This window comes from Ambystoma mexicanum, chromosome 1p (assembly GCF_040938575.1).
Source record: "Ambystoma mexicanum isolate Mex_15411 chromosome 1p, UKY_AmexF1_1, whole genome shotgun sequence".
Classification (NCBI taxonomy): domain Eukaryota; kingdom Metazoa; phylum Chordata; class Amphibia; order Caudata; family Ambystomatidae; genus Ambystoma; species Ambystoma mexicanum.
In genome coordinates, this window is record NC_090921.1 from 468,315,867 (window position 1) to 468,336,437 (window position 20,571).

Below are 20,571 nucleotides of genomic sequence, written 5' to 3' on the forward strand. Positions count from 1 at the left end.
CCTGCCCAGGGGCAGTCCAGCACCGAAATGCTAGGCAATTCTTCTCTGAACAAGAGGACCACAGCAACTCCATACACGTGTTTCAGCCTTGTTGGGCATCATCAGCGAGGTGAAACTGTGCCTCTCTAAGAGCAGTGAGCAGGGGTTCCACGTCTGGATTCCCCTGGTAACTTAGGGTGAGACCCAAAGATACTTGGTATGCAAAACAGAGAGGGGTCTGGGAAACTCTCTACCAGCACGAACACAGCCCATTGACTTGTTCTTGGGTGTATGGCCCCTGGGAGAGTCTCAACCAAGTCTTTAGCTCACTGTTCTTTTCACAGAGAAGACATTTCCCTCCATATCAGTCTTTGTCCTGCCCAGGAGCAGTCCAGCACCGAAAATGCTAGGCAATTCTCCTCTGAACAAGAGGACCACAGCAACCCCATAGACGTGTTTCAGCCTAGTTGGGCATCATCAGTGAGGGGAAGCTGTGCCTCTCTAAGAGCAGTGAGCAGGGGGTCCATGTCTGGATTCCCCTGGTAACTTAGGGTGTGACCCAAAGTTACATGGTATGCAAAACAGAGGGGGGTCTGGGAAACTCTCTACCAGCACGAACAAAGCCCATTGACTTGTTCTTGGGTGGATGGCCTCTGGGAGAGTCTCAACCAAGTCTTTAGATCACTGTTCTTTTCACAGAGAAGACATTTCCCTGCATATCAGTCTTTGTCCTGCCCAGGGGCAGTCCAGCACCGAAATACTAGGCAATTCTCCTCTGAACAAGAGGACCACAACAACCCCATACACGTGTTTCAGCCTAGTTGGGCATCATCAGTGAGGTGAAGCTGTGCCTCTCTAAGAGCAGTGAGCAGGGGGTCCACGTCTGGATTCCCCTGGTAACTTAGGGTCAGACCCAAAGTTACATGGTATGCAAAACAGAGGGGGGTCTGGGAAACTCTCTACCAGCACGAACACAGCCCATTGACTTGTTCTTGGGTGGATGACCCCTGGGAGAGTCTCAACCAAGTCTTTAGCTCACTGTTCTTTTTCACAGAGAAGTAGTTTCCCTGCATATCAGTCTTTGTCCTGCCCAAGGTAGTCCAGCACCGAAATGCTAGGCAATTCTCCTCTGAACAAGAGTACCACAGCAACCCCATACACGTGTTTCAGCTTAGTTGGGAATCATCAGTGAGGTGAAGCTGTGCCTCTATAAGAGAAGTGAGCTGGGGGTCCACGTCTGGATTCCCCAGGTAACTTAGGGTGCGACCCAAAGTTACTTGCTATGCAAAATAGAGGGGGTTCTGGGAAACTCTCTACCAGCACGAACACAGCCCGTTGACTTTTTCTTGGGTGGATGGCCCCTGGGAGAGTCTCAACCAAGTCTTTAGCTCACTTTTCTTTTCCCAGAGAAGACATTTCCCTGCATATCAGTCTTTGTCCTGCCTGGGGGCAGTCCAGCACTGAAATGCTAGGCAATTCTCCTCTGAACAAGAGTACCATAGCAACCCCATACACGTGTTTCAGCCTAGTTGGGCATCATCAGTGAGGTGAAACTGTGCCTAAGAAACTGAAAAAGTCATACTATCCCTAAAGCCATCAAACTGTCAAGGTGACAATTGCCCGGCACAAATAATAAAGGATGCAGCTAGAGATCTAGCCCCATTTATCTCTAAATTAATCAATGCTTCCTTCAAAACCTGCACTGTCCCAAACAATCTCAAAGAATCGTGGGTTCTACCGTTACTTGAGAAACAGACCTTAGACCCATCCATCCTGACCAACTACAGACCGATTACCAAATTCAGAACCATCTCAAAACTAACCACTTACTAGGCACCCACCAATCTGGTTTCAGACCACAACACGGCACGGAAACGGCACTAATTGACTTAAAGACTCAAATCGACGGGTTGATGGATAAAGGTAAAACAGCTATGCTACTCCTCTTCAGCCTATCGGCGGCCTTCGACCTGGTGGATCATGCAGTGTAATGCAAACACCTGGCATCAGCCGCCCATTTCTCGAGTGATGCCATAGCCTGGGTACAATCCTTCCTAGCTAACCGTAGGATGAGAGTGTTCTCCCCTTCAGCATCAGCAGACCCAATCCACATTACTTGTGGTGTTCCACAAGGATCATGTGTCTCACCGACAACCAAGCCACTATTCGACAAATTGGATAGACTGGGTGTTACCTACACTAATTATGCAGACGACACCCAGATCTTCATACCCCTTTCGGGCAATTCTGTTGAAGACACAGCTCTGGTAAATAAGATATACCTCCTCATTCAGGCATGGATGGCATCATACGGCCTCTGCTTGAATGACGACAAAACTGAGATCCTTATACTGGGCTTGGATGCTATCCTGAAAAACTCAGCCCTAATTATGCTGCATTCAACATTGACGGAAACATAATCAAAGGATTTACTAAGGTAAAAACATTAGGTTTCTACCTAGACTTTCACTGAAAAAACAAGTAAGGGCCATGGCCTCCTCAACTGCCTACACTTGCAAACTTATTAGAGCCTGCAGACCCTTCCTGTCTAAAACTAGTTGGATCACGCTTGCCAATGCACTAATAATGTCCAAACTAGACTACTGCAACGCCTTATACGCAGGAGCTAACAAATACACCTTAGATAAAATGCAAATACTCCAGAACAATGCCCTTAAAGCAGCCCTAAATATCTCTAGTAGAGAGCACATATCCAACATCAGAAGAGACCAGCATTGGCTAAAAATTAAAGACAGGATCAATCTCAAAAATGTATCCCTTACATTCAAATGCCTGAACAATGCTGCACCCCCCTATCTGTCAGACAGAATGACTAGAAGAACCTCGACCTGTCCCACCAGATCATCCAATTCCATCTTTCTTGATATCCCCAGATTCAAACTCGCCAAATCTGGCAAAGTCAGCTTCCCAGTCAAAGCAGCTCTCTCATGGAATGCTCTCCCCCCCCAGCCCTCAGAACTGAACAACCATACACTAGATTTAGACACAATATGGCAAAATGGCTCCGGGCTAATGACACTTAATTCCTGTTTGCTCTGCTGTATCCTAAGTGCACCGATTACTCGACTACCCTCCTTGCCTAATGTACCACTTGGTTGATTCAACCACTGCATTGTATTGTATTATATGTTACTCCCTATTTACTCTATCCCCAAGTATTGCTACTCTACCTTTTCCATGTCTGTAACTAAGCTTTAAATATACTTGTATCTGTTGTGCCCAGCTACCTTCGGGTTAGGTGTGCATTACCAAAAAAACAAACAAACAAACAAACAAACTAAATGTAACCCTCCTGGCAACAAGCAAAATGGGAAGCAGAAGGGACCCCTCCAACCCAGTCCAATCGAATGGTAGTCAGGTGGGTGCCCAGGACAATGATCCCTCTGACCATGCCACCTATATAGTCCAAGGTACAAGGGTACTAAGCCAATCCTGGGATATCTATACACTCCCCCGGCCCAAGAGGGGGAACTAATCAGGTAAGTACTGCCCCATGAAACATCCCTACAAACTTCCCTCAGGAGAGAAGCAACACTCCACCTCCCAATATGAACTTTTTCCCCATATATCCCCTAAACCAGAACTTCCAAAACAATCCCCCTCTCCCTCCCTGGTTCCAGGACAATAGATCCCCGAACCCAGGAGAAGGGAGATTCAGGATGGAAAATTAGGGGGGAAATTTACAGTACCCAAGCTACTACAGAAGAAGGGACAGTTACCCTTTTTGGGAGCAGCAGAGGTATGACTTGAGACCTCCCTACCACCCAGACAAGGTTCTGCAACTGGAGCGACAGGTCCATCAACTGACTGATGATCTGGGACACATGCTGAAGGCTCAGTCCAACTCTTAAACTATCAAAACTAACCCTGCATCCCAGAATTTCCCAACCCCCAGGTCTGATCCCCCAGGGGGGAAAAGAAAGGAGGAAACCTCCAACAAACCACAGGTTCCTGAGGAGGGGGCCCAGGTGGAGGGGACCCAGGTGGAGGGGACCCAGGTGGAGGAGAGATGCCATGGCCTAGAGGAAGCTTCCGTTCTCACCCAAACAGACCCTCTAAAAATCTCTCGGCCAGATAGAGTATCTTCTACCCCCGAAATGTTGGAACCCAAAGAAGAGAGGGTAGGTAGGAGAGGCCAAAGAAGAACCCACTTTGTGGAGTAACTCCAGATTATGCCCTTTGAAAGAGAAGAATCCCTGGAAGATTCAGGTAAGCAGACCTTCTCTTTCAAAAGAGGGGGGATCGCTCGCAAATAAAAATTGATCCCAAAAGACCCTGAGTGGGACAGGGTAAGTATGGAGACCAACTCAGAACCAGAAACTATTCAAACCCAAACATGGAAGCCAGACAGAAGTGAAACAGAGGGGGTATCCTTTCTGAGAACTGTTGCCAGGTAACGGGGGACAGTCAAGGAGCTGGGGAAAAGGAGAATTCCACAACAACTCCCAATTCGAGTTGCAAAGCTTTTTTTTTTTTACAGATTCACGAACTCAGACACAGAAAACTGCCCAAGATCACACAGTGTTGGAGTTCAATATTAAGAAAATGACCACCCGGCTGTCCAATAACTCATCCTTTCTTTGCACCTTGGAGGAGAAAGAAGGCCGATTTTATGCACTGGTCAAGGGGAAGGGTCAGTGTGAATTATCAGCTCTGGTGGATACTGAATCCCAAGCCACCCTCCTGTCAAAAAGGGCCTTTGACCAACTAAACTGAGGACTGGGGAGGGCCACCAAATTCCATTCGCACCACTTCCCGGATAACGCCAACATTCTGATGGGAATGATATTTCCGTCGAAGGGACTGCAGATCTGGACATAAAAATTGGATGGCACCGGCTGAAAAATCCAGTGATAGTTGTGACTCCAGAGGGCACACTTTGTTTACTGGAGAACGATCTCCTGAGGACGTTATCCCCTCTCATCGACTGTATAAACAAGGTCCTCTGCACTCAAACTAACCACCCTATCAAATAAAAAATTAGTACCAATTATGTAAGCCTGAATACCTGTCACGTAATTGATCAAGGTTCTGAGAATGTAGAGTTCCATTTCAAGGATAACCAAGTCCCAGACATCACCTTCATCTCTGTAGAAGAAAAAACTGGTGATGGGAACTCTTCTCCATTCTTGAAAATCAACCTTCGTCCCAGTTTTAAGTGGCAATCCACACAGGAAGAGAACACACTAAAATTTGACACCAGTCCAAAATCAGAAGAAACCATGAGTCCTGTGAAACCAGACAAGTAAGAACGCACTCAAAGTCTGAATGACATTCAGAAACAAGGGCGAGCAGTTGTTTTTCCCCATTCAGTTAAATGAGGGTGTTGAGCTGGTGCTTGCCAGAGTATGCCTGAATAATGGAAGGAGCTTCATCACCGAAGAATTATTCAGGAAAGTCCTAAAGATCACACCATTCCCATATTTAAATTGATTGGCAAGTGGGAAATAGGTCTGGAAACCCCAAATTCCAAACATCTCCTGTCTAGCAGGTGAATGCAAAACATGTTCATAGGCAACAAAAGCATAGACCATAATTGTTGGGTCATGAGAGATGTCCCCTCCGCCTTTTATCTGGGAAGTGGCATTCTTAACCGATTCACAATAAATTCTGTTATAATTAATTGTAAAGCCTGGTCCCGACTGGGGGGTAACCCCATGGACTTTGACAACATTAAAAAGCATTCCGGTCAGCTCAATTGCTGCCTTATGCGGTGGATTCAAGTGCGTGAAGAGATTACCATCCCAGGACAGGTGCAACAATTTACTCTTCCCTAGGTTTGTATTTAAATCTAACACCTCTGGTAGACCTAGAACACGACACTATTTGAATATTGGTGGATAACAACGACCCTCGAAGTATCACTTTGGGCACAGAGACCTTTATTGTAATGGCCGTTGATGCCCAACATTATTCTATTGATTTAAGTAATGAAATCATGGGACCAATCCCAAACAACTGTTTCAACATCAGTGAGGGTATTCCTCCAGAAAAGATGTTTACTAGGCATGAGGGGAATTTCCTGGTGTACTCGTCCTGCCCCTACGGTGTGGAAGAGGTGACCTGTGACATTAGGAGGGATGAGGTAGAGTTCAGAGTCAAGGACCACTACCTCAAATCCCCTGTCTAGGTCAACACCATCAAAAGAGATCTCTCCGCCCAACTGGAGGATACCACTGAAATTGCCAAGCCCAAGGTATTTCCAGGTTTCAAGCAGATGGTTGAGGAAAGGATTAATCTTGCTGATGCCTGTGAGACAGAGGAGCAAAGACAAAAGCTGAAACAGGTCTTCCTGGAATTCCAACATATTCTTTTCAGTGGACTTATACGACTGTGGACGCACATCCATTCATTCAACCACCATTCCCACGGACCACGATATGCCTCCAGTATTTGTGATACAATACCGGTTACCTCTAACGTCCATGGAGTCACTCACAGAGATTATTACGAATTCAGAATCCTGTGGGATAATTCGTCCGATCCACAGTACCTTCAACAACCCGGTACTGGCGATCCTCAAACCAAATGACCAATGGAGACTATGGGCCTAATCACGACTTTGGCTGTAACCCTTAAATCCGGCAGTCGCGCTATTACCGCCGGATTTAAGGGTCTGCCAAATCAGGACTTCGGCGGATTTCACCCCAGCTTTTAGCTGGGGGGAAATCCGCCGAAAATTTGCGCTATTACCGCCGGTGGGAAATCCGCCGGCGGTAAGAGCACAAATTTTCCCCATTGAGCCCAATGGGGAATGGGGCATTCCCAAATGGGCTCAATGGGGAATTACATTACCGCCAAACTCGTGATCCGGCACTATTAGCGCCGGGGAGTTCGGCGCTAGGGCTAATACCACCAGCGGTAATACCGCTGGCGTTACCGCCAAAGTTGTGATCAGGCCCTATGTGAAGACCTGAGGGAGTTAAACAAACGGGTCCACATGTCAAGATGGCCCCTTCACTATATCAATCAGGGACTGGCCCAGATCCAAGGATCTACTGCCATTGACCTGACCAACGGTTACTGGACAGTAACCGTGAGTAGGGAAGACCAGTACAAGCTTGCCTTTACCTTCAGGCGCAGCAGTACACATGGACCCGAACCCCCTTTGGATATATAAACGCTGGCAATGAGTTCAAAATCTTCTTACATAAGGCCATGCCCGATTTGGGTTAAAGATGAAACCTGGCCTATGTGGATGATGTTTTGATCAAGAGCTCAATGCTGGAGGAACATACAGCAGGAATTCACTATGTTCTAACCCAGTAGCAGAAAGCCGGAGCAAAACTGTCCTTTCAGAAGGCACAGTGGTGTAAGACCCGAGTGAACTTCTTAGGGCACGAGATCCCTCCTGAGGGTCTTAATCCGCAGGCGGAAAAGGTGGAAGTCTGTAACGCTCACCTGGTATCCACGGGGACGTCACTCAGCCTGTTCTGACATCTTACAACCTCAAACCCTTCCCTGGAGTCTACTTGACTGGAGACTGAGCCTGAAACACAGGATTGGTAGAGTTTAACTCCCTATTGTCTCTGTGTGCTTGAACCCCTTCCTCCCCGGGGTCCAACCCTTCCCTTTGATCCACAGCTCACCTTGTTTTCTTGGAAAGTGTGCTCTCCGGCCTGCTTTCAGCGCAGGGGCGCGTTGATTGATGCGGGCTTGTTGCTGCCTAGTTACTTCACTGGCAAGAGTCCGACAGGTAAGTATAATGAGTCTTTTCAACAGTTCTCTAATTTCGTTCTTTTCCTTCCTTAGATGATGGCCGGCATCCGGGGATGGCGACGTGCTGCTGAGATGAGTAGCGCTGAAGGTGAGTGAGAGCGCAATGCGCGATGCGACCCTTTCATATTTGTATTGAATTGAGTTCTTTTTCTGTGACTTTTAGGTGCTGCAACATTTTCAGCGTGGATGTCGGTTATGAAGAAGAAATGTGGTGAGTAAGCGCGGTATGCCGCGCCTCTAGATGTTTCCACGCTAACCTGGAGTGTCTTTTCCCTCTTGCAGATGGATGAGAAGTTCCGGAGACAGAGTTCCCCCAGAGCGGCTCGGATTCAGGTAAGCGTTTTAAGCTCGTACAGTCTTTAAAAATAAGCGAAGATTTGCTGAATGCTTACTAATGCCTTTTTTCTGTTCTTTTCCCTTTTCCTTAGGAAGCGGCGTGCCGGGATGGGAATGACACCACCGAAGATGCCCGCAGAACAGAAGGAGCGATGAATGATGGGCAGAAGCGCTGCAAGGTAAGGCTGTTCCTAACGGTGTTCTTGTTCTTGCAGGAGCTGAGCGCAGAAGAAAGATGCAGGCCTACTGGAGACCGATCCGAACACGGTGAGTGTCACGCTGCAGGTGTAGAAAACACAAAGCATGTTTCTCAGCCCGGGCGTGGCTTAAATAGTCTCTGGGTATCCCAGGTGTCTCTGGGCTGAACCACACCCAAAAGACTAGACTGCACATGCAGTTCAGGGAACCGAAATATGTGGGAGCATCCATCTTGTCCCCATCAATTCACTACAAGTCCAATCCCCAATGTTATCCTATGGGAGTGAGTGAGTCTGGTGCCACAAGCGTCAAGTCTGACTCCAAGTGGGTCTTTGGAGGGATGGAGAGGCCCTTGAGGGCCATGAAGGTGATCATGGCCTGGCTCCAGCCTGACATCTTGGAGGGCTGGGGAAATGAGGGGCAGGAATCATGACAGCACTCCCCACCAAGGCCCCTCTCAAGGTGGCTCTTCTGTCTGGTCCTGGTTTGGCTGGATGGTTTTGACGAAATCGTCTAAGAAATCGAGGTGCATGGATGTACTCACAAGGCTCCCATGTCCTGTCTTGTGGGCCATACCCCTTCCAGTCTACTAAGTAGTATAATTTGGATCTGAGGTACTTTGAATCTAGGATGTCCTTGACTTCGAATTCTGGCTCCCCGGCGACTACAACTGGCTGCGGTGGCGTTGCTACCCGGGTCCCAGGTTGAACAGGTTTAAGGAGAGACACATGGAACACAGGATGAATCTGCATGTTTGACGGCAAAGCTAGTCTGACTGCCACAGTATTTATCACGGAGGTGACGGTGAATGGACCCAGGTATCTTGGACGGAAAGTGTGGGTTCCTTTAATGGACACGTGTTTAGACGCCAGCCAGACTTTCTCTCCCACTTGGTAGTTGGGGGCCTTTGCTCAGTGTTGATCAGCAAACTTCTTTTGGAGATTCTTAGCTTGAAGTAGGTGTTCAGCTGCCCTTTTAAAGGTTTGAGAAATGGCTGTGTGCAAGGTTTTGACTGCTGGCATTTCCAGGGTTGTAGGAACGTCCAACTCAGAAGTACGTGAGTGCCTGCCATACATGGTATAAAAGGGTGTCTGCCCAGTGCTGGTGTGTAGGGAATTATTATAAGCATATTCAGCTATCCATAATAGGTTGAACCAGCTTCCTTCAGCTTGGTGTAACATGCAATGCAGATACTGCTCGAGCATCTGCTTTGTCCTCTCAGTTTGACCATCCGTTTGGGGATGGTGACTGGTGGATACCCAGATGTCGATCTGGGCCATAGAGCAGCAACTTCTCCAGAAGTTAGATACGAACTGAGGACCTCGGTCTGAGACCAAAACTGAAGGAAACCCATGGAGCCGTACGATGCCTTCAAGAAATACTTTTGCCAGAGTGAAAGCATTTGGGAGCCCCTTAAGAGGAATGAAATGTGCCATTTTTGAAAATAGGTGCACGACCACATGAATAGTGTTAAACCCTTGACTGGGTGGTAAGTCAGTAATAAAATCGAGGGACAATGTGTGCCAGGGTGCTGGTAGGATTTCCAATGGTTGTAATAGCCCAGCCGGTTTCTGCTTGGATGACTTGTTTTGAGCACACACTCCACAAGATAGGATGAATTAGATAATGTCTTTACGCCACGTGGGCCACCAATAATTTTGTTTTACCTTGGCTAGGGTTTTAGCGATTCTGGGGTGGCCCTCGATCAAGGAATCATGATAACCGGACATGACTTGTTCTCGTAGTTCTTGGTTTGGTAAGAATAAACGATTCCTGAAGTAGGGCAACTGATCTTTTATCATGTAATGTTCTCCTTGCGCACTCCACGCTTGTAATTGCTCCGGACTCATCAGGTTTTGGATTTCTTCATGTAATTCTTTCTGAGTTATGCTTGCTGTGATTCCTAGGAGCTTGTCACTCGGGATGATTGCTATTGGGTCAGGGTTCTGATACACCCCCATACGGGAAAGGGCATCGGCCTTCCCGTTTTTCACCCCTGGTCGAAATGTAATCACATAGTCATATCCAGCAAAAAAAGAGCCCAACGTTGTTGTCTTGAGGATTGGGCCTTTGCCGTTTTTAGGTACTGGAGGTTCTGGTGGTCAGTTATTACGGTGATTGTGTGTCTGGCACCCAAGAGGTAGTGCCGCCATGCCTTAAAGGCAGACTTAATGGCCAGGAGTTCTTTGTCAGTGATAGCGTAATTGAGTTCAGGGGGTGTGAATTTACGCGACCAGAAGGCAACAGGGTGTAACTGGCCCTTTTCGGGGTCCTTTTGTGAGAGGACGGCTCCCATAGCCATGCTTGAGGCGTCCGTTTCCACAAGGTATGGGAGATCAGGGCGAGGGTGGCGTAGGATTGGGGCAGATGTGAATCTTGCTTTGAGTTCCTGGAAAGCCTCCTCGGCTTCTGTTGTCCACTGGAACATTTTGTTGCTTTTCCTTAGTAATGACGTGATGGGATGCACGATTTGCGAAAATCCTGCGATGAACCGGCGGTAAAAGTTTGCAAAACCCAGCATACTTTGAACCCCCTTGAATGAATTTGGGGGTGGCCAGTTCAGGATAGCATCTACCTTGTGTACATCCATTCGGAATAAAGCCCAGGAATTCCAACTCGGAGACGTGGAATGAGCACTTTTCGAGCTTGGCGTAGAGCTGGTGTTGACAGAGTTTCTCCAATACGGATCGGACGTGTTTAACGTGGTCCTGCTTTGATGCAGAATATACTAGGATATCGTCGATGTACACTAGAGCACAGATATCAATCAATTCCGTAGGACATCGTTCATGAAGTATTGAAATGCAGCAGGCGCGTTGCAAAGGCCTAATGGCATTACTTGATATTCGTACAAGCCGTATTTGGTGCAAAAAGTGGTTTTCCATTCGTCCCCCTGTTTTACGCGAACAAGGTCATATGCCCCCCTCAAGTCTAGTTTTGTGTAGATTTGGGCATCTTTGACTTGATCAAGCAATTCAGGGATCAGTGGCAGGAGGTAGCGTTTTTTTACAGTAATCTGGTTCAGTGTGCGATAGTCAAAGCACGTTCTCAAGTCCCCCTCCATTTTCGGTACGAAGAATAGAGGACTGGCTGCTGGAGACGTCGAGGGACGGATGAACCCGTTGGCCAGTTATTGGTCAAGATAGGCCTTCAGGTGCTAGTTTTCTGGTTCCGTGAGTGCGTAAATTCACCCACAAGGGATTTGTGCGCCGGGTATCAGGTCGATCTGGCAATCGTATGGTCTATGCGGTGGAAGGGTATTAGCGTGTTCTTTCTGAAAGACATCTTGAAAGTCCTGGTATTCACTTGGTAGGGTGCCGATTGCCACAGTCGCAAGCGTGGAGGTTCTGGTGTCTATTGGTTGTTTCTCTTGGTGATAACATGTGCGGGCACAAGTCTCAGGAAAGGCCAATTCTTTTGCTCGCCAATCGATTCGAGGATTGTGAGCTACCAACCATGACATTCCCAAAATCAACCAGAACTGTGGTGCCTTAATGAGGTTGAAAACGATAGATTCTTGGTGTCCATCCTGGCACAGAAGGGTTAAAGCTGCAGTGCATTGGGATACTGGACCAGAAGCTATTTCCGTGCCGTCGACAGTGGTAACAGTGTCGGTGGTTGATTTAGGGCATAACTGAAGCCCCATCTTTGCCGCAAGAACCTGGTCGATGTAATTCCCAACAGCTCCACTGTCTATGTACGCTCTTACTGCGTGCATCCGAGATGGTTGTTGGTGATTGATCAAGACCACTTTAGTCAAGGGGGATCTGCCCCCCCACCCCCGATTTGCATTGGTTCTCCTGAACCTTCCGTTGTTCAGGCAGTATTATCCTTTGAACGCACATACATAGGCCAAGGGTCCGGTCTGGTTCGATCTGCTCTTCGGTCCTGCAACCTATGATTCAGTTGAACAACAAGGTCAATGAATTCTGAGCAGTCTTTCGGGGGGTTCACTACTTGTGCAAGAACATCCTTGAGCTCCCCCCGCAACTCCTGATGAAATAACGTGGTTCTCTTCTCCACTGGCCATTCTGCTTCAACTACAAGACTATTGAACGTGGCTATGTATGTCAATAGGTCTTGATTCCCTTGGCGTAGGGACAGAAGTTCGTTGTCTAATGCCTGCCCATGAGTACGACGGGCGAACAGCTTTTCCATCTCCTGCTGAAAGCCCCTGAAGTCATGCATCAAAGGATCGTCTTGGGCCACAAAGGGTACAGACCAGTCCGCGGCGCTACCACTCAGGTAGGATAGCACAAAAGCGACCCGTGATTGGTCATTCGGAAAGGCCCCTGGCCTACAAAGGAAGTGTAGGCGGCACTGGTTCATAAATGTTGCAAACCTCTTAGGATCCCCTGTAAATCGTTCGGGTGGGGCCAAGGGAACTGCCCCAGGAAGGGTTATCTGAACGGGATTGGCTGATGGCGCTGGCATCGAGGGCACGCTTCCCAGCAATGGTGCATGCCCTGCTTGTGACTGGAGAAGTTGCCGGCTTAAATCATCAGTGCGTTCTTTGGCTACTATCAGCTCTCTCCTCAGGGTGTTGGTCTCCTGCCTGGCTGCATGTACTTCGGAACGTAGCTGCCCCAACATGTGGGCTAACTGGTCAGTTTCTGACGTTTCTATGACGCCCAGGTGGATTTTGATGTGAGGCTTTGCGTTCTGTAACGCTCACCTGGTATCCACGGGGACGTCACTCAGCCTGTTCTGACCTCTTACGACCTCAAACCCTTCCCTGGAGGCTATTCGACTGGACCTGAAACACAGGATTGGTAGAGTTTAACTCCCTATTGTCTCGGTGTGCTTGAACCCCTTCTTCCCCGGGGTCCAACCCTTCCCTTTGATCCACAGCTCAACTTGTTTTCTTGGATAGTGTGCTCTCTGTCCTGCTTTCAGCGCAGGGCTGCTTTGATTGATGCGGGCTCGTTGCTGCCTAGTTACTTTACTGGCAAGAGTCTGACAGGTAAGTATAATGAGTTCTCTAACTTCGTTCCTTTCCTTCCTTAGATGATGGCCGGCATCTGGGGATGGCGGCGTGCTGCTGAGATGAGTAGCGCTGAAGGTGAGTGAGAGCGCAATGCGCGATGCACCCCTTTCGTATTTGTATTGAACTGAGTTATTTTTCTGTGTCATTTAGGTGCCGCAACGTTTTCAGCGGGGAAGCCGGTTATGAAGAACAAATGCGGTGAGTAAGCGCGGTATGCGGCACCTCTAGATGTTTCCACGCTACCTGGAGCGTCTTTTCCCTCTTGCGGATGGATGAGAAGTTCCAGAGACAGAGTTTCCCCCAGAGCGGCTGGGATTCAGGTAAGCGTTTGAAGCTCAAACAGTATTTAAAAATAAGCAAAGATTTGCAGAATGCTTAGTAATGCCTCTTTTCTGTTCTTTTCCCTTTTCCTTAGGAAGCGGCGTGCCAGGATGGGAATGACACCTCCGAAGATGCCCGGAGAACAGAAGGAGCGATGAATGATGGGCAGAAGCGCTGCAAGGTAAGGCTGTTCCTAACGGTGTTCTTGTTCTTGCAGGAGCTGAGCGCAGAAGAAAGATGCAGGCCTACTGGAGACCGATCCGAACACGGTGAGTGTCACGCTGCAGGTGCAGAAAACGCAAAGCATGTTTCTCAGCCTGGGTGTGGCTTAAATAGCCTCTGGGTATCCCAGGTGTCTCTGGGCTGAACCACACCCAAAAACTAGACTGCACATACAGTTCTGGGAACCGAAATATGTGGGGGCATCCATCTTGTCCCCATCAATGCACTACAAGTCCAATCCCCAATGTAATCCTATGGGAGTGAGTGAGTCTGGTGCCACATGCGCCAGGTCTGACTCCAAGTGGGTCTTTGGAGGGAGGGAGAGGCCATGTAGGTGATCGTGGCCTGGCTCCAGCCTGACATCTTGGAGGGCTGGGGACATGAGGGGCAGGAATCATGACACATGCTTTACGACTGATTCAAGACCCAAATGAAAGTCAAGAAGAGGAACCATCTGAAGAATGAAAAGGAAGGATGAAAAATCAGATGGAAACTAAGACGAATATATATATATAACAGGGAGTAATTTACTTGGTGTTATTGTTCAAATGAAGAAAATAATTAAATGGTTTTTGTAAAAGGGTGAAAATGTCATGTTTTAATTGTATATTGTATGTTGTTGTAAATTCTGTGTAACTCTTCCGGGGGAAATATGTGTGTAGAAAGTACTGAAACTCTTTTTCTATTTTTTATTGGAGATAGAGTGGAGTCTAGTGAGAACCCCAGGGACATGGAAAGGAAGGAAGAAAGGGGGTGCCATGTCATACCCTCCAACCCCAAGATGGAAGGGAAGGCTTGAGTGCCCACTCCCAAAAGAAGTAATTGCCATACTCTACGCCCCAACCCAGAGATGGAAGTGGAGACTGGAGTGCCCACTCCCTAATGAAGGAAATTATGCCTAATGAAAGCCCACTCTGCCCTACTTTTCCCCAACAAAGAGTCATGGAAGAACAAGGGTGAGGGGGCAATGGGGTGCATTAAAAGTCCCCCCCAAACAGAAGTCCCTTTCACATGAACTGCAGGATTTTAAACACTGAAACAAAAACAGCTAGGCCTTTGTTTTATTTTTTAAGTACATTTGAAGAGCCACAGGGAAACTAGGCCCACCTGTCATTACCAAAGGAAAATCAGCATTTTAATTTACAAAAGAAGGAGGAATCAAAGATCCCTTTCACATGGAAAATAGGATTTGTAAGCAGTGACTCAAAAACGTCTTGCACAGTTGTGTGCAAATAAAAGCAGATTAAATGGGAAAATGTATCACTGCCAACAGAAAAATGTCAGGGAAAAGACATGATGTGCGGTTTGACAAAAAGCAAGGAATATTATGTTTCACATACAAAACACCAGTGCCATTTGAAAAACCACTTTGTTTTCATGGAAAAATGTCAGCCCAAGACAAACCCTTTGCTGGCTGTGGGCAAACTTCACAAGGAAATCTCCCACTCCCAGTCTAGATGTAACATATCCCATCTAATTACCAACTGCAATAAAGTATCCTGCTAAAGGTGTCGAAATTCAGTGTTCTCCAGACCTGCTGGCCCTGAAGGCATTGACTGCCGGAAAAGTTCCCCTTGGCAGGAGCATGACTAACAAGTGTGAAAATGGGGGCAACAACTTCAAAGTGCAATCTTCCAACACAAAGAGACTGATAAAAAAATCTCGGTACATGCTGACCCAGTGAAAACAAATGGCCGGAAGGCAGGAGAATAGCCATTTGGCCCACGTGAAGATTCACGATTAATTTAAAAGGACTATTACCATTTAGGCCTTTTTCTGAGCAACCATAAGGCAGATTTTGTTCATGTATGTGCCATTTCATAGGTAATTTGCAGGCGACTTTTTATATATAAAATTCCTCCACCTGCGACTCAGGGAATTGTAATGGCCAGTTAAACTAGGTTTCTGGCTGATCTGAACATGTTCCAAATGTGAGAATAGGTGAGTGGGTGGAGAATAAAATTAGGTATATGGGTAATAACGTATATAGTCATAACTGTTATGTCTTTAATGGAAACAGCAGAAAGGTGCCACATGGCCGTGCTACATAGTACGGACCTGGTGGTTGGCTTATCTAATTCCCCATGATTAGCTGAATCAGAAAATACATAAATGATGGCAGTTGCAAGAAAAATTCTGAAGTTGTTATACATAACTAGTTTTTGCCAAAAATGTGATAGGAGAACAAATGGTGATTACAAATGGGAATTGCCAAATGCTGCTCCAGACCCCTAACCCAATCCTGACTTGGAGGCTGGGTTTGGGAGGAGAGAGAAGGGTAACTGTCCAATCCTAGTTTTGGGAATTATTGCAGGGTATTTCCCCAAGATTGTAAAATTGTTGGTGTCATCACTGCTATATAAGGGGGGCTGCACTAGGACACAGAGAGAGACACACACACACAGACAAGAGACAGACCATCAAGAAGACTGCTGAAACTTACCATCTGACAATTGTAAGGAAACACCAGAGGAGATTCCCAAGAGTGCATCTGGGTGGAGTTGTCTATTTATATGAAGGCCTCAAAGCTAACTCTATAATATGGTGGAGAGCGTGAGGTCATCTTTGATAGTGCAGTGACCAGACCCATGCCCTATCTTTCCAGAGCGTCCGGAGATACAGCTGGCTTTCCTTAAGTTTAAACAGAGGCTTTGTATGTAAGTGGAACTGAGCCCTGGGAAACCAAAAGGTAGGGGAGTCTTGCCTTGAATCCTTTCCCTTTATAGTGGGTGTAGGGGCGGTGGAGAACGATGTAGATCCTTAGCCTATTTAACCAAAAATATTAATTTAATTAATTCCCCCTGGCAGAACATGACGGGTGGATTTTGTTAAAATTCAAAAATTAACAAAGCTCACTTCCCAGTGTGTGCTGAAAATTACAGCCTATACATTAATTAGGTAGTCCTTGTTGTCCTGCTGACCCCAACTTCTTTAAGGAAGAGGGGTGTCTTTGTTCTTAAATCAGTCCAAACTTTTTATCCAGCTTCCCCAAAACGGGCCTTTCAGTGGAGGGGGGTCTGAAATCCAGAATTCACCAAATCATTCAAATGTTTCTGTCTGACTTCCCAACAGAGCCAAAATAGGGCGGGTCTGAAAAAGAAACCGCTAAATCACCCTGTGTGTATTTGAAACCAAAAGTGTGGGTGATATCATAATTGTCATATGTACTTGTACCAATCTTGAAATCCTACTGCTAGCCTTTTAAGCTCGCAGGAAAATCTAACTCGGATAACACTACATGATCATGGTTTTGATTATTGTCTTTTCAACTCACTTTTGTGATTTATTTATGCTGAGAGAAGTTAATTGCGTTGTTCCACGAATAAAGGGGTGTTTTGGCATTTTCGTGTTAATTTCTATTACTTAAATTTAAATAATTACCAATATATTTCCTGTATGCTGGCTTGGTTCTTGGTTTATTTTTAGCTCAGGGAGAGGGATCCAATGGGCATGATATTTGTCAGAGATAAGGATAAAGAAAATAATTTAACAGTGTGTTGTGTAACCCCTTGAGTGGGGAGGAAAGGAACTCCACGTGTTGAGGGTGGCTTCTCAATGAACCGGTACAAAGGTGGTGGTTGAGATACATAGTTGGAGGTCGGAGAATGAAAAAAGGAAGGTTAAGCAATAGATAAGGAGGTTAGAGGAATGGGAGAGGGGCCGGAGAGGAGTTGGGGGAAGGTGCAGAGGTGGAAGAATGAAAGAGATGATAAAGATGGTGGAGAGGAGTTTAGAGAAGGCGCAGAGGTAAAAAGGGGTGGAAAGAGCTGGTGAGGAGGAGGGCACAAGGAGTAGGAGTGTAACGCTCACCTGGCTCCCACGGAGGCGCTGGTCTGGTCTGGGTTGCTGTGGCCTCTTCAAGCGTGATGCGCAGAATTCGGACCACCGATTGAACTGGACCCCCAAATCTTGCTTGTCTGGCCCGTAGGAATATCCTTCTGCAGATGAGAAAGGGGATTAACTGTCTGCTGAATAATGTGCTTGCTCTCCCCTTTCCCCCTTCGTTCTCCTCTGACTTCCTCCAAAACCCCCGGTTTAAGCTCACCTTATGGTTTGGAAGGATGAACTCTCCATCCTGCTTCTGGTGCAGGGGCGCGCGTTCGTCCAGTTACTTCACTGGTTTTCAGAATGGCGCTGGCAGATCCACTTGACTTTACTGAGCGATACGCCATAAGTATGAAGATGCAAAAGTTCAAGTGTGAGCCTCCTTTTATGTTGTCTTTTTCTGTCCTTTATTTCAGGTGCAGAACAAAGGCGATGCGTTGAGGGATTAAATGGCCGGGGTAAAATCAGGTGAGTCAGTGATGAGGGCGACCCCTCTAAATGTCTTTATAATTCCCCAGTAATGTCTTTTGTCCTTTCCCCATAGGGGCCGGGGTGCGGTACCTGCCAGAGATGTGGCGTCGTCCCGAGATGTGGAATGGCTCACCAAGAATAGCCGGTAAGTAATATGGCTGAAAATCCGTCTTTCCTCTTGTGTTCCCTTGCTCACCTTTTGTCTCTTCTTCTTTCCCTTAGGCGCGGTGTAGAGATGTGGCGACCGGAACTAAGAGCGCGATGGAGCCGGGCCGCGTCTCGGGAACAGGTGAGTGAAGCGCGGCGCTGCAGCGAGCAACGCGGTGCTTTTAAATGGAAGTCTTCCTTCAGGAATGCTGGCGTGAAGATTCCGGATGCAGGTAAGAAGGTTGAAATAGTTCTTGGTTTTAATCTTTCTCTTCTCTTATTTATTCCCTTACAGGTGTTCCAGGTTCGAGGCGGACGTGGCTGGAGTCCAGGTGCAGGAGCAGACACGGTGAGCGTTCAGCTGCTGGGATGCAGAACAACGTGAAGCACGTGTGCCTGTCCGGGTGTGGCTTAAATAGCCTTGGAAGAAGTTCCAGGCGAGTATTCTTCCACAGCCCCACCCAAGTAACAAAATAGTTCCTTCAGAAAAATAGTCCCTCCTAAGCCTCATTTGGCTTGGTTCTTCATGCAGCATGGTCTGCATCAGGTGAGCGTGCAGCATGGTCTGCTTCAGGTAAGTGCACCAAACACTTCCCTTTATGAGCCTGGCGCCTATGGCGCCAGGACTGATGTCCAACATGAGCCTGGCGCCAACGGCGCCAGGACAGAGTCCAAAGAGCCCCTATAAAGGGCTGCTGGGCTTTTACCCGGGGGCGTGATGCCTGCTCCCGGGGGTGCTGGGCCTAGCCTGGTGCTCCGGGGGTAGGCATCATGACAGCACTCCCCCCCAAGCCTTTTCCCCAGGAGGTTTCGGTTTGTTCGGGAAATTCCGATGGAACTTTTTACTAGCCGAGGTGCATGTACGTGGTCGCTGGGTTCCCAAGATCTTTCCTGAGGCCCGTACCCCTTCCAATCAATTAGATAGAAAAGTTTTGATTTTGAGATTTTAGAGTCCAAAATGTTCTTCACCTCGAATTCAGGCCCCCCATCTATCTGGATTGGTTCTGGTGGCTTTATTAACCTGGTTCCTGGTTGCACTGGTTTCAAAAGCGACACATGAAAGACGGGATGAATCCGCATGTTAGCTGGTAGATCTAGCTTGACTGCCACTGGGTTAATTATAGCTTTGATCGAGTAAGGGCCTAAATACCTTGGATTAAAAGTCCGAGGTCCCTTGAGTGATAAGTGTTTGGTAGCCAACCATACATGATCCCCTATTTGGTATGGAGGCGCCTCCTTGCGATGCAGATCCGCATTCTTTTTGTATTTCTCTTTCGCATGTTGTAAGTGTGCAGTAGCATCCTTGAAGGCTTGAGTAATCGTAGAATGCAAATGGTCGACTGCGGGCATTTCGAGGCTCAAAGGTGAGTCCAGGTCTGAAGTACGAGGGTGATGTCCATATAGGGTATAAAAGGGGCTCTGACCAGTTCCAGAGTGTATCGAGTTATTGTATGCATATTCAGCCACCCATAAAATGTCCTTCCAATAACCCTCCGATTGGTGCAACATACATCGTAGATATTGTTCAAGGGTCTGGTTCGTTCTCTCCGTCTGACCATCGGTCTGTGGGTGGTGACTGGTTGAGAGTCTTACGTCGAGTTGTGCCAGTTGACAACACTTTTTCCAAAAACGAGAAATGAACTGGCTTCCCCGATCGGAGATTAGTATGGACGGGAATCCATGCAGACGGATGACATTTTCGAGGAATTCCTTGGCAAGAACAAAAGCTGAAGGTAATCCTTTCAACGGAATAAAATGGGCCATCTTGGAAAATAAATCCACCACAACCAGAATAGTATCGTATCCATTACAAGAGGGCAGGTCCGTGATAAAATCTAGTGACAAGGTGTGCCAAGGTGCTGGTGGAATGTCTAAGGGTTGAAGAAGACCGGCAGATTTTGTTTTTTGACCTTTGTTTTGGGCGCAAACTCCACAGGACATCACGAAAGATTTAATATCCTTTCGCCAGGATGGCCACCAGAATTGTCGTTTTCCTCTGTTTTGGCAATGCCAGGATGTCCTTCCATCAGAGTATCGTGATGACGGGAAATAACCAGTTCTTGCAATTCCTTTTCTGGCAAAAATAAACGTCCTTGGAAGTAAGGTAAGCCATCGTTGATTGAAAAGGCAGACCCCCTTTTGATCCAATCCTGCAAGGCTGAAGAGTCCAGGAATAGTTTTACCCGTGCTTGAATGTCTTCAAGGGTTTGTAAAGTGGTTATCCCCAAGATTCTTTGTTCGGGAATTATCGGCACAGGTTCTGAGTTTGTGTCCATTTCTCCCATTCCAATTCGAGATAGCGCATCCGCTTTGCCATTCTTACAGCCAGGACGGTAGGTGATTAC